Source organism: Melospiza melodia, chromosome 5 (assembly GCF_035770615.1).
Source record: "Melospiza melodia melodia isolate bMelMel2 chromosome 5, bMelMel2.pri, whole genome shotgun sequence".
NCBI classification, from domain to species: Eukaryota; Metazoa; Chordata; class Aves; order Passeriformes; family Passerellidae; genus Melospiza; species Melospiza melodia.
This window is the reverse complement of record NC_086198.1, coordinates 5142663-5158185: the sequence shown is the minus strand read 5'-3', so window position 1 is coordinate 5158185 and position 15523 is coordinate 5142663. Positions and strand designations below refer to the sequence as shown.

At 34.9% G+C, this 15523-nt stretch overlaps 1 protein-coding gene across 14 annotated transcripts in view; it reads left to right on the top strand.

The window, feature by feature from the left end:
* Positions 1–15523, top strand: part of TENM3 (teneurin transmembrane protein 3) — a 1293822-nt gene that overhangs the window by 541295 nt on the left and 737004 nt on the right. The window lies entirely within an intron of this gene.

Sequence of the window (15523 nt, the reverse complement as noted above, 5' to 3'; positions counted from 1 at the left end):
TAAATAATTGAGAAAGATATAATATTTTATTGCATATTCTATATATAGAATAGACTGTCCTATACTGTATTCTCTGAATGATGTAGATTTCCAAATTGCAAATGTTCCTATCATATAAAGGTATTTGGGTATTTTCCTTAGTTTAAATGCATGAATAATTATTTACATATTTATCAGTCTTAATTTTTTGTCATTGGCATTTGCAAGTGCTTTGATTTTACTGTGATGAAGTTAGATGAGTCTTGCATTTGGTTTCTGTTTTTTGACCTAACATGTATTACTATTACACTATGGGATTGGGCAATACAAAGCAAGATAGCAAGATAAATAGATATCTTTATAGCAAGATAAACAAGCAGGGTAGAAGTTTCTTTTATGAAGAAATATAAAAGCAGGTAATAAGAGAACTGAAAAATATCTTGATTTGTCTAGTCTATTTTTCACTAACATATCTACTTATCTTATATTTACTCACACAGTGAAGAAATAGATGAAATAGATGCAAAGGCTGTTCCTACATTAGTAGGAAGAAGAAGGAAAAAAGCAGGGTGAACCTTGAGACACACCTCATGGTGAGAGCTATAGGGAGAAGAATATGACATGATGTAACAAAGCATCACCAAAAAAAAAAAAGTGAAGGCAAGTGGCATGAGAAAGAAAATAAGGGGAGGACGTCTCTGTAACACCTGCATATTCCTTATCTTGCAGCATCTGTTTTCTGAAATTGATGAGGCTGAAGAATTTGCTCCACTGTACTAAAACAAATATTTGCTCCACTGTACTAAAGAAGTTCCTCATAGAGCGCAGTAACAAAATTCAGGAGCTAATGGAAGGACTGTTCAGGAAGGCACATACATAGTCTTGAAAATGCCCAAAACGAGATTCTCTAAATTTTAAACTCTCAATCAGTAATATTCAGAATTTCCCAAAAATGCTTTTTAGTAGATGTGATTTCTACTAGTGGAAAGCTGCTTGTAGTTGTTTAATGCTGGTGAAGTCTGTTGCAGTTGAGGGCTCGGGGGTTCTCTTGTTTGCCTACTTTAAATCCTGCAGCTCCTGTGCCTGCTAGAGGTACCCTCTAAGGGGTCTCAGGGCTTGGGTTGCTGAGTCTTATCAGATGATATGGTAGGTGATAGGTAACTGCCTGTCAATATCAGTGCCAGCATCTTATTGTTTGAAATTTATCTTTACATGCAGCTCTTTCTCAAATTCAGTATCATAATTCTCAGCACTGCTATTTCTCATTATTTTCCCCAAAGATGGTATTTTTATCCTTTCTTTGATGTTGTGTTGAACATCATTTAAAGAACATTGCCATTCTGAATGATATCTTTCCATTAAAACTTGGAGGAAAATGTGAACAAATCTTTAAAAATTGATCTATTCCTGGCATTTGGGATGAAAACTAACATTTTCTCTCTTTTTTTTTTTTTTTGTTTTGTTGTTGTTGTTTTGTTTTAATCTTCAGAAATAGGTTTTCGTCTTTCTACAGACTATAGCTAGTATTTACTTAAGAATAACATGTTTATATTATCTAGATTGCAAAATCTGGGATAAAAAATGGGGATTTTGTAAAAATCATGGGATTCAAAAGAGAGTCTATTTTGATGGATGTATAATAGCAGTACTTGTATGGAATTTCCTAGTCATTAAGAGAATAATGGCTACTCACATTTCCCCAATGCAGTCATCCAATGTTTAGAGAAATCTTTATGAAGAAATTGACCAGACATAAAAAGTTCTTCTCTTGTAAGTGCAGGCACTTAATTGACTGCTCTGATCATTAAAATAAATTAGACTTCATTCTCCACAACTCCCCATGGAACTTTTATCTCAGGAGAAAATTGTAAAACAATTCACTGTTGCAATGCAAAACAGAAAACCATGTTTTCTATACAGTAGCTGTGCCAAAGTATGCACATTTCTTTTTTCCATTGTCTTTGCTCTGTCATCCCTTAAATCAGATTATTTTAATTGTGTTCACTTCCTTTCTCTCTTTTACTCCCCCCTTCTTGACAAGACAAGAGTTCAGTGTCTGCTTCAATATTTTTGATTTCTCAAATAGTCTAACTTTTTCATGAGGTTTAAGAACCATAGCTGGAGGTAGCAATTCCAGTAAAATTTTCTTCCAAGATACCACATCTTTTGTGACTGTCTAATTAGTTTTCCTTCCACATGCTGATCTTGTATTTCTTCTGCTCAATGTCTATTCTGATAATATAGTGTAACTCATTTTATTATCACAGAAAGCATAATCAAACAACTGTTAAGGTAACTGTTATATCTCTATTGGAATTTTTAACTATGGGGGTTTGGGTTTTTTGGGGGTTGTTTTTAGTTTGATTTGGTTTTGATTTTTTCTTATTATAAAAGATTCCATGTCTTTAGTTTCCTTTCATTTACTTTTCTAAGGTGATCCTAAAAACTTTGTATCCACTTTCTAGGTGCTGTTTAAATCTTAGAAAAACAAGGCTTGAAGGTATCTCAGGAGGTCATTTAATCTTCTGCCAAAGGCAGAATCTGCTCTGCTTAAGTCATTCCTGTCAAATATTTCTCTAACCTGCTTCTAAAGACCTCTAACCCCTTCCAACAAATTTCATGATGTCTTTCTGTAATCACAGTTTGAAGGTTCTTTGATAGTAATTTGTAATTTGAGTTTTTCTTGTTGCAGTTTAAATTCAATAAATCTTACCCTGTCCAACAAGAATATAAAGAACATTTCTTTTCCCCTCATTCACTTATCATTTAGCAGTCTTTTTGTTTTCCTAAATCCATGCTTCCTGTAATTTTTGAGTTATATCTTCATCAAAGCTCCATTCCTAAAATTGGACCCAGTAAGCACCTGTGTGTTTCCAATGACAGAGAGAATGGAAGACTCATTTCCTATGTATTGCAAGATACCTTTTATTGCAGTTCCCATTCCAGTTGCTGTTTTCATAGCAGTAAAATGTATGTTGACTTATGTGAATGTGTGATCCTCTGTAACCCCATGTTCCTTTCTACATAATTATCAAAAAATAATCCCTGCCATGCAGTTGATCATTCTTGCCTAAGTGCTGTATCCTCAATCAAAAGATTTGATCAGCTGCTTGATCTCCTTGGCTCTGCTCTGAGACATATAAATAACTTTAATCATGAACAGCTTAATATTTCATCATAGGACTTCTGCAAAAGTATAATCATACAATTTGAGCCACTGCCATGTTTGTAATTTACAGGTTTCTGGAAGCTGTGTTCTGTAACATTTGTGAATAATTTCTATCAGTTTTCAGACATTCAAGGTTTCACTGAGAGTTGTAAAAAGATGTGTATATCTTTATATATATTATATATTTAATACACACACACACACACTATTATTGTTTATTAGATCCTTTTCATACAGCAGTCACTTTAAAAAGAGGCAGAAAAAATATAGTGTTGCCACTTGTCAGATTTCTTAAAAGACTTAAAAGATTATTGAGCATAAATTGCAACTTCTTTTTCTTTTCATAATTTAACTAGTTTTCTTTTCATTTAATCTCTAGAGGTTTTTTGTGGGTTTATAAGTTTACTCTTAAAAATTCCTTTCATAAAAAAGATAATCCTTTGTTGTGTCAAATTAATTACAGGAGGAATCAAACATGGAATATGCAAAGACAAAAACCCCACAGATCTATATGATTATGTAGAAATTGTAATCATAGGAATACAAAAGTGCGCCTTTTTGATGACAAAGTGATTTTATTTTATCAGAGTATCTTTTAAGACTTATTATACACTATGGAGATCAATGCTTTAAGATACTTCTTCACCTTCCCTCTCTTCATGAATTCCATGTCCTGACAAAGATCTCAATTACAGAGTTTTATAATTTTCATTTGGAAAGAGAAGGAATGACTCATCTTGGAATCTTTAAAGATATAACACTGCATTTCACTGTGAGTTGACCTCCTAAATAATTATGTCATGGTTTTTATTTTTGAGGATCTAAAGTTGTAATCCAAGAAAATTTGTTACATTTTTGGCTGTGCTCTGTTCTCAGTTTAAAATAATTCTTCTCATCTCCCAAATTCAAACTCTTCTAAGCTAGCATAAACCAATGAAGCTAGGGAAAAATGTTATTTTTCGAAAAATAGGCTAGGGGGCTTATGTCCAACATATATACATACAACTGTTAAAGTTCCTCAGGCTGTATTCAGGCACACTAAGGTGTGACTGGTTTTGACCAGTTTACTTTGACCCTATCAACATGAAGTTCTGGATTTAAAATATGACATTTCGGGGATGGGTCTTGCACGTATCTCTTCAAATTCAGCAGTTTTTTCTCTGGAGACTTGCTTAGTAGCCTGCCACTTAGAAAAATGTGCTTGTTCCAATACTGGATTTATTTGAAAGCATAACGTTGTTTAAATATAATTGTTTTCATTACATGAGTTAAAAATACGTGCTTGACAGAACTTCAGAGTGGTGCATGTGATGCAGGTGCCTGGTTTTTTTCCCAGCTACAGGTTGTCTTGCTCAGCAAAAAGAGGAGGCATCATCTGCCTCTCTTCTTCCTTTCCTCCTTCATTCACTTTTTCTTTCATACTGCAATTGTCTGCCCTTTCATTAGCTACGCTATTTCTATGACTCTTCTCTCAGCCACTGAACACTTTAGAAAGGCAAAAAATTACCCAGGTGGAGTTTTGCTGCCATTTTAGTAAGTGCTACTTGCCTTCAGAGGGGCTCAATGCTAAAACAGTATGGAAGAGCGTGGAACGCAGGAACAATTTTTAATGGCCAGGAGTTGTTTAGTTGGTTTAGCAGCTTCTTTTTGCAGCTATTGTCTCACTAAGCTGAATAAAAATACTGCTTGTCCCTGCAAGTCTTGTTTTCCTCATCTCCATAAGTGATCACGTCTTCAAAATGATGATTGGCAAAAGGCAGCTTTTGTCTACCCTGTAAATCATTCATCCCCAATGTATACTAATCAAGATGTACTTTCTTGTTGTCACAAACAAGGTAACGTAATCAAATAATCAAACAGAAGAAGTCATCAGCTACAAATAATGATTTAGCACTAGAAAATGAATGTTACTCCTTTTTATACAACACAGTCTCTTTCTGGAAATTGAAGGAGATGCAGTCCTTGAATTTATTTGCACAAACATGCAAGACACAATCCCAAAACACACACAGCTCAAATTTGCATTTAATTCAAAGGTATGACTAAAATTAATATTAATTAAGACTCTTTTTTTATATAATGGATGTTGGCAGTCACATTTGTTTATTCGTGTCTTTCGCCTTTTGGTGGAGCTTTTTTCTTTTTTTCTTTTAGGTTGTTTGTTTAGCTTAATTTTCTTCCTATTTCCTCTGTTCTTCAGATATTTGGGATTTCTTGTTTAATTTTGCATTTTTATGTGTGGTTTTAGTTCTTTATGGAGTGCCTGTTCTTGTTTGGATTTGTGTGTATTCTACTTTTTTATTATGTTAGTCTAAATTTCAGGTTACTGATGTCTTCTAGGGCTTTCTGCAGCTAGTAGTTTTTCTTACATTAAACAGCTGATACATGTAAAATTTGACATACATTTTCAAATTTGAGGCATCTTTTTTGATTTAGTGACTAATGGCTGAATTTCTGTTCTGTGATCTCACTCTCAAGGAACTGCTAATAATAAGGAATTGTCACATCATGCATCTGACATATGTCAAGAATAATGGTAAAGGAGATAATTGTTTATTGTCATAATCATTCAACTTCCAGCAGAAAAAAATATATTTAAGTGCTGTTTGTTATCAAGACTGGTATTCAAGACCGTGGTGACAAAACAGTCATTTGGGCTGCCACTAAAACACATGTATTTTGTTTGATGCCCAAAGCAACTCCAAATAAAGCCAAAACCAAGCCAGTTTGCCAGTTTTCAATGCAAAATTAGGTCTTATAGACCAGGTGCTCAGTTGCTTTCTTCAGCTGCACCAAACTTTTCAAAGGATGAAAACTTTTTTAGAAGAAATGTAAATATATAGTATGAATCTGTAGGTATTACTATATAGAACTGATTAGAGAGTTTATTCATGAAAACATACTTCCTTCAAATGACCATCCTAAATACTTCAGTGACAATTATCAGTCTTTGGTGAGCATCAAAGAAATAAAGCTCAGAGTACAAGCCCTCTAGATCAAAGAGGGGAAAACATATCTTTCAAAATAAGAACTTGACAGAAATAATGAATATTTGAACTTGAAGACTGAATTAGAGTATTGAACTAACTTAATGGCTACTGACTTGCATGGTTATATAAGGTAGAGATTTTGTAGTTGTTTTGAATTCCTGCACTCTTGGCAGACTCTGCTGGAAGTTACCATAAAAATGTTATTCTCTGTCTCTAAAAATTAGCTGATATTGCTCACAGATTTTCTTTTCTCATAAGAAGCAACAAGAATTCATGAAGATAGGGGTGAGAAGTTACTTTTGCTTTGGGAAAAATTGCAGTTTAAGAGGTAGTGGAAAATCTCTTTTAAGACTTCACTTAAAATAAATCAGCATTCTGAGTTTATGGCTCAGAGCAGTGAAAACTCCCCATGATACATTTCATACCATAGCAATAGATTTATTTTGCTTTTTGAGCAGATTTTTCAGATCTGTCTGAAAAGTGCACAGAAGGTAACATATGATCATCTGTGTAAGCTGGATGAATCAGAACAGTCCACAGTTCTACAGAATTTATCTTGTTTGATGTGACCAAAAGGAAAAAAAAAATCTGTATTTCTAGACTAGATAGATATAACTATGATATTTAGATTTATAAAACTTGAGCCATCACTGCTAATGTTTATGCTGGAGTTGAATCTGGTGAAGGATGTCAAAAGCCATGAGGGCTTCTACAGGTACATAAGCAGCAAAAGGAAGACAAGAGAAATCAGGAGCCTGATGAAAAGTGGGACAGGGACAGGTGATAGAGAGTATAGAGAAGGTTGAAGTACTGATTGCCTTCTTAGCCTCAGCCTTTACTTGTAAAAAAGCCTTCAGTAATATCTGCTGGGAGCCAGGGGGTGATTCTGGAGCAGGAAAGGTGTACCCTTAGTGGAAGAGGATCAGCTCAGGGAATACTTCATGAGTCCATAAGCAGTGATGGGATGCATCCATTAGAGCTGATGGAGGAAGCTGTTATCATTGAAAGTCAGCATTAATTCACCAGTGGAAGTCAGACATTAGCAGCCTGATAACTTTCTGTAAAGAAGTGCCTGGTGTGGTGGACATGAAGAGAGAGAAGTGGATTTTGTCTACTTTGATTTCAGTAAGTCTTTTGACACTGAATCCCATAATATTTTCATAAAGAAGCTGTGGAAGTGGGGTCTGGATGAGCAGACAGTGAGGTGAGCTTAAAAATGGGTGACTGGCCAGGGTCAGAGTGTTGTGACCAGTAGCTGAAGGCCAGTACCCCCAGGTGTATCCCATGGGTCAATACTGAATCAAATCCAGCTCAGCATGGTCTGGATGATTGGTTAACTGCAAATGAACAGTAAAACCTTTTAATGCTTTTAATTACTTGTTTCATCTTTATAATGTTTGGACAAATTCTGGTTTGTGCTTATTTAGCTTTCTGATACAATGGGTGCCATAAATTTAAGGAAAAGATGGTTTATTGTACTTTGATTCAGATGTCTTCTCTTATTTACATAGGCCAAGACTGGAAAGCAAACATGTCTGACAAACTATTTCCAGACTAACAAGAGCAAAGACAACAAAAACTTGACTGTTGCCTAAAATATTGGGGATTATTCTTAGGCTTTAAAGATTCACTTTTATTTTTAGACATAAATGGGTTTTCCCTTTCCTTTACCTCTTTCCCTTTTCCTTTTTTTTTTTTTTTTCCTTTTTTGTGTGATTGTACAGTGATTTTGCTTGAGCTCATAATGAAGCGCTTTTGATCAGCACTAAAAAAGGTCTACTGGTTGAGTCCCTAAATGCAAAACTTGTGATGAGAATAAACTTCAAGGTCTCAGAATGCACTTATCAGATCTGCTGTATGAATAAGTGTCAGGTCCCAAAGCAGATTGCATAAATCTTTCTGGTTGAGCCTGGTGAGTGCAAAGCTTAATACCCACAGGCTTGCAATCTTTTTGAAGGTGATTATAATTCAGCACCAGCTTTGCATCCTGGATGAAGGTTCCCCTTGAACACAAAGTATGTTACATGCTTGTGTGCTAGTGATCAAAATACCCAAAAGGTTGCCAGTCTTGCAATTCTTAAACCTGCAAAATGATGTTAAAATGCTACATTCACTCAACTAAGCTGTAAATTCAGCCATTATAGATTGAAGGCACAGTTCTACTTCATATGCCAAAATCTAATTTCAGTCATAATATTTTGTTTTTTACCATCCTCTATGGTGTAGTGTAACTCAAACATTACTGAAAGTTTATGAGTGGTAAATTTAAGATTTCATGACTTTTTTTATTTGCACATTGAGGTAAGAATTACTGCCTGAGGAAACAAATATGTACCTAATTTTTCAAGTAAGTATAGGTGGTAGATGTTCATCCATGATTGCATTTGCAGTCATACTATACAGAGCTTGGTGATTTAGTTGTTGGTAAGGAAAAATATATTGTTTTATCATCTGTTTGTTTTGGCTCTTCATTTAGGTAATGGTCCCAAGCTTTTCAGTTTCACAATTCTACTAAAAAAAATTTTACTGTGTTTTTTTAAACTTTACCATGAACTATAAGTTTTGTAATAACAACTGTCTCCAACCTCTTACTAGCAAAATACTGAAGACAATAGATAGAAGAGCTTGTTACTGTAACAGTCTATCAAAAGTACTCATAAATATTGAAAATACTCTCAAAGCTCTATTAACCTCATACAAAATATTTTCCTTATTAAACTAAGGAACAGTGTGATCTCAGTTGTTAAAGAATATACTGCTGAAAATTTCCTCCTACTTTTAAGAGTGCAGCATAAATCAAAGTATAGCTCAAAAAATTTGTAACATTCTTTTCGTAATTCTTTATCTTTGTTTTTGGCTGATTACAAAGTAACAAACTAATCTGCAAAATTCACTGATTCACATAAAGTCATGCTTCCAACCCTTGATAAAATATAATTTAATCCTACTTTATTTGAACAATTTCACCTTCCCTTGGCAGTAAAGTTTTAAGGTAATTTTGTTTCAACCTCAGTACTTTCCTAGGAAAGGAATATAAGCTTTTTTGCCCAGTAAACTATTCCCTTTGTCATTTCTATACCCTATCGGAAGGTATTACAGAATGATTCTTCCCTGGCTTTGTGGTCAAATCCAATCCATTTTCCATAAAGTCAAATGAGGAGCAAAATTTGATATAAATATATAGACTTCAACTGCTTTATCAGCTCAGTAAGTCAACTCCCTCTTCCACTAAAATCAAACAAACAAAAAAATTCTTAAAAGTTGCAAGCTATAGAGATACCTTTGGAGAAGTCTACTGATATGAGTTAGAATGACTCAAAGTTCACTGTACTGCTATGTCCAGTTTCAATTTTATGTTGATTTCCATGACTATTTATTGTGTATATTAGTACAGTGTCCCTGTACTGTGTCTAATACATCACTGTTACATGGATATCAGGCGCTGTAAGGTAGATAAATAGCCATAAAAGGACCTTACCCATCAGAATGGTACCTTTATAAGCACTTAAGTTACATTTACAATGTGGTGAACTAAATAATTTTTTGGGTAAACATCATAATATGAACTGATGTTTACATTCTTACTATTGCCTGCTTATCTCTCTTTTTTTTTGACATACAGATAAACATAGATACAGAAATATGTACAATGATATGTACTCTGTGTGTGTGTGTGATAATTTGTGCACAAATGTGCTCATGTTTTTATTAAATCTTCCCTGGCAGCTGTACCCTTTGTGTTGATATGTAGAGTTTAACCAGAGGCTAGGAAAAGAATGATCACTAAGTGTCCTGCTCTTCAATCTATTCATCAAACTTATGTACAGTATAATGTTGAAGCAATTAGTTGCAGACATAAGGGTATTTATACTGAATTCCATTTGGGATGCTGTAAGGAAGTTCCAGCAAAGTTTATCATAGTTTTCACTCTTGTGTTTGTACTTGAATCAGTATAAATAATAGTTATACTGGGATAACATCAGTCAAACCAGGGGCTGTATTAAGATCACTGTTTTCATAAAAAACCCTACTTATTACTGGGTCTGTTAGAACAGTAAAGCTTCTTAAGTCCTGACACTGCTTTGGAGGTCATGTTGTCCTCATGCTAACAAGAGACTCTATTTCAACCTAACCAGCAGCATGGAATAAGTCAGCAATAATCAAAAATTTTCACTACCTCTGTTTCCCTAAATTTCTAAAGTTATCTGAGGTAATATTCAAAGCTAAAAGGACATTTCCTAGACATATTCATTTTATCCAACTACAGAAAACTGATCTGTACAAAAGTAATTTAAAGTTTTTTTTAACTTTTGGACAGGGAGATATTGTCCACTCCCTTCAAAGTATTTTATACTGTCACACTTCTACAATAAAGGATTTTTAAGGTTCTTTTGTTTGCTAAAGGTGAAACTCTGTTTCTCTTAAACGTGAGGGAACTGTTTTGCAGTTACCAGGACTGCCAAGACTGTAAAATTATTGTTTTGGAAACAAGTGAATGCCATTCTTCTCCTCAATATTTTATATTCTACTGCTTTTTTGAAAATAATTTCTTTACATATGCTAATTATCTCAAGGTGAAAAATAAAACTATACCACAGATTAAAAAAAGAAAATTTCCCATGGTAAGGAAAAATTAAAAAGCTGGACCAGAGAAATGCATTTATGTAACAGCCACTTGCAAAAAATTGGAATAAAACACTAGTTGCTTGAGTTCAGTGCTGTGCTGGTTATACCACAGTATTCAGAAATAATTATGGGGAACACACTGAAATCATTTTTCAGGTACTTTTTTTCCCTCCTTTTTATTTTATATGCAGAAAGCATAACCATTTTGCTGTGAAGGCTCAGGCAAGCAAGGCTCCTTTCCATGGAAATAAGATGCTCATTTGACAGCAGTGTCCTTAGAAGTGTGAACTGAGATGCTCCACTCAGGTGAGTTAGCAGCTCCTAAGGTCACACAGGGCAGCAGAACTGTAGGTGCTTGCTGTTTCTGAACAGACTATGGAATGAGACATGATTCTTACACATAAATCTCTTGGCTTTGAATACCTAAAATTCTGCCTGAGCAACACTTCATTTTACTCAATTTTTTTCTCTGTTTCTCATCTAGTCAGTTAATGAGATGAGAATCTCATGTATTTTCCTATTTCCATTTCTGTATAGCATTGCTACTTCCTCTGTTGTGACTTCAGACCCTATTGTTTATGATAAATCTTATTATCAGTTTTGTCACCAGGTTTTGAAGAGTCTGTCAACATTTTAGGAAAAGAAACATTAGCAATATGATCTGAAACTGCAAATTCCCTTTTGAATCACTTGGCACTTTACATCAGAAAGTTAGTAGTATTCTCTGTTTATTTTCATAAATATTTTTAAAACATCTTATCCTTTGAGAATGGCCATCAGTATATTTTTTTCCCTAGCTGGAGATGGTGTCAGTAAAAGCATAGCACATTTACAGCTAGTGACAAGTTCTTGACTGACTGTATCCAGCAAGGGGTGCTTACGAATGCAACAGTCAAGCTCTTTCCCTGAGAGACTGTGCTTTTGCTTTACAAGGTCCAGCTTCTACTGACTTCGTGATCAATTTGATATCTTGTTCCAGAATCTCTGTTTTGAGCAGGTACATTAGACAACATCAAACTAGCCCCCTCCAAGAAAGCGTGTTGTGTATGAATATCCTTGACCTTATGTGAGATGCTATGGATCTGGTTCAGGTAGCATTTTTGTCGTGTTGTGAGGCCAAAATTGTAGTTGACTTAAAATTCCTGCTGGTTCTTGGAGCATAGGTAATGTACAGCCACTGGGAAAAACACAGAGGGAAAGGCAAAAGGGAATAAACTGCTTGTAGCTCCTACATCCTTAAAGCATACGGATTTGTTTGGGTTTTGTGGGGCCTTTTGTTTTTGTTCAGTTTAGTTTTCTTAATAAATGGAGTATTTCTCATGTTTTATAAAAACATCTTCTTGTAGCAAATTCACTCTTCTTTTCCCTGTCTAACTGATAAAATTTTGTACTAGTGTTTGTCCCTACAATAGCTGAATCTGACAGATGAAAGAGTAAAATCCACAGTGAGCATAGATGAAAACCCGTGCTGATTCACCTGCATGTTACCAAATTAGCACCTGTTCACCATGACCCTTCATCACAATTGCTTCTTATCTAATTACAATGTCCTCTTGTTGCTGCCTCTCAGAATTTGTCTGCCTTCTTTAAGCCACCTTGAATGATAACAGTGATTTCAGCTAGAGTGTTTATCTCAAAAGACACTTTTCCAATTGTATTCAGCATTTAAAAAAAACAACTTTTATTGATCCTGATTCCTATACTTAGACTGTGTTTGTTAAATAGGAACCAGACTTATTGTCTGATTTAACACAAAAATGTGTGTGTTATACTGTGTTTTCTTACAGTATCACAGATGATACACATTTGTCTAAATTTTTAAATAAGAGAAAAATGTATGCTTATGTCTGACATACTATAATGCACAGATATACATATTTCTGTGGCAGTCCTTCTGTCCTGATTTTGGTAGACTGAAGATACCACTTTATGTAAATGAGGTCAGTTGGAGCCATCAGGACTGGATTTTGAATATCTAAGTTAATAGAAAGTCTTCATTGAATATTTTTTCACTCTGTTAGAGCAAAGTATTTTTATGTAGCTATTAGGTAAATTCAAATATGAATGTTACTAAAAATCACATAACACTTTCTTATGACAATATGGAATAAAATCTGTTTAGTGACTTCCTTGTGTTTGGTTCATAGCAAAACAAAGTAGCTTGTAAAAATAATCATTGTGATTGCAAATACTGGTTGATATCTATACTACTTCTCAACATACTTTAATAAAATTGGATTGGGTTAAAATTAAACCAACCCATTATATTTTCCAAGATTTGACCATTAAAAATAAGAAAAATTATAAGGCTTTAGGCTTTTAAGACACAAAGATGGACACTGTCAATATGCCAGAAAGGTATCTTGGATCTTAATTTAAAAGACATACAGATGAGGGTAGTAAAAGTGTTAAATATTTTTTTGTTTAGTTGGAAGATTAAGATATAATTAATTTTTGCGTAAGAAGTAAATTCTCCTGCTTCTACTTGATGGTTTGAAAATGATAAATACTAGGAAGGACATAGAAAAAAGGGATTGGAACCAGTCAGGCAGCAATTCTAATAAGAATGTGGGTCCAAGGCTTCTTATGAGTAGATTTCTTGTGACAAGTATAAACATGACTTAACATGGCAGACCTTGATGAATATCAAGAACAAAAACTGTGAAGTGTGATTGTTGTGAACAGGTTCACATGCTTCTGTAGCAATACTGAAACAGCAGGCAGCAAGGAATGTTCAGTATAATAAACATATCAACCTGAAGGATCCTTCATCTCTATTTCTGCTTCTTATTGTCCAAAATAGAGCATACTCACTATATTTTCTGTGATTAAGTGATTCATTTCCTACAGATACACAGTGAGCTCCACTTCTGAATTAATTAGTATATCTATATATGTGTGTTGTCTCTACAAAAACAATTCTGTTGGTCCAAAATTACAGGAGTCCTGAAGTCTTTCTCTAATCCGAAATTAATACATAGGGTCATTTTATTCACCCTTAAAAACAGATGGGACAAGACAATGATTAGTACAATCTGAATTTCTCAGTATTTGGGCTTTGATGAAAGTACAGGCAGCATAAAGTTTAGGGGTAAGGATCCATAGCTGAGAACACTGTATCACTAATCCCAGAATTCAAATTGTCATCATTGACCTTGAAAAAGTAAGGATGATCTCACCACTGCCTGTTCTCCTCTAGTCTGTCCTATTTCAGTTTTTGAGGTATGTAAACTTTAATGGCAGTAAAGAAGAATCCTGTGCCCCCAGTGAGACTCTCCAAACCATGTGCTGCCCTGTTGCCCCCAGTGAGACTCTCCAAACCATGTGCTGCCCTGTTGCCCCCAGTGAGACTCTCCAAACCATGTGCTGCTCTGTTGCTCCCTGCTTTCCCTTCAGCCCTCCCCTTGTGGCAAGCTGGGGAGGAGCCTTGGAGGTCCATAAGGTGAAGATCGTGGGTTGAGATAAGGACAAAGTTTTGGGAAACAGCAGCAGTGAAACAAGAAAACACACACTAACAGCTGCAATAGTAATGGCAGAGGGAACAAGAAAGAACAGATTCACGTGGAAAGACCAGGACAAGACACAACACCCGACAGCTCGCTACTCCACCTTTACTCAACTGCGCAAGGGGCCCTTCTCCTCAGAGGAGAGTCCCTGTACCCCACCCCCAGCAATGGTGAGGTGGTATAGAATAACCTCTGCATCCTAGCCATGCCCCTCACAACAATTGTGATAATTAACCCTGGCCTTTCCAGAACCAGGAGTGCTATTCAAAAGGAAATCTGGGGGAAAAAAAAAAGCAGAGGCAAACATCCTGTATATGGCTGGAGGAGCAGCTGCCATTTGCCATGCAGTTGGTGTTTGGCTGGCTAACATGTCTCCTTCAGATTTTCACATCATTACTTGAGCAGTCTCCAGACCTTTGTGTGTACATCCTGGTCCAAAGCTTTTTGTGCTATGTGGCTTTGGAATCAGAGACCTTAAGTCGCTGTGCTCTGTGAAAATGTGAGTGTTCTTCTGGAAAAATATAGGTGTAAATATAGTCGTCTAATTGGCAAAATGGAATTTCCCTTCTAATTACTTCCTGATTTCTATGCTCTTTCATGTATCAAGCTGAAACATTGAAATAATTATCCAGAAGCTTGGATATGAATTTTGAAAGCATCATATTATTATTTCAATTTTTAAAAATATATAATAATTTTATTAAGCTCAATTTTAATTTATAAAAGAATGTACTGAAAGTAAGCATAGGACTGCAAAGCATGGTCATTTTTGACTTTTACTTTGAAATATGTTTACTCAGATGTACTGCAAAAAATCAACTTTCATTATAGCCAGTGGTATTTTGATGCAAAGAACATCTCTAAATAGGAAGTAGGACCTCACAAAATCAGTCTCATTAAGAGAAAAAGAAATCTGAAAATAAGATTGGACCTAATAAAAGGCTGCTACAACATTCTTCGTAAGATAAAGTAGATTATCAAATGATGGGTTATGACAAAAGTTTATATATATAGCAATTTTTGAATAGGAGTTGATTTTGCAACACAAAGAGCAGGGTCTCCATCTGCACAGGACACTGTCTATATTGAATTTTCAAAAGACTCAATACAAGTTTATCTCAAGGAAAATACTTTTGTGGTTTGATGACATACTATTTATATGTATATCTATGTATTTGTATGTAAATCTATGTGTATATGTTTCAGTGCCATGGTTTAACCCCAGCTAGCAGCTAAGCACCATTCAGCTGCTT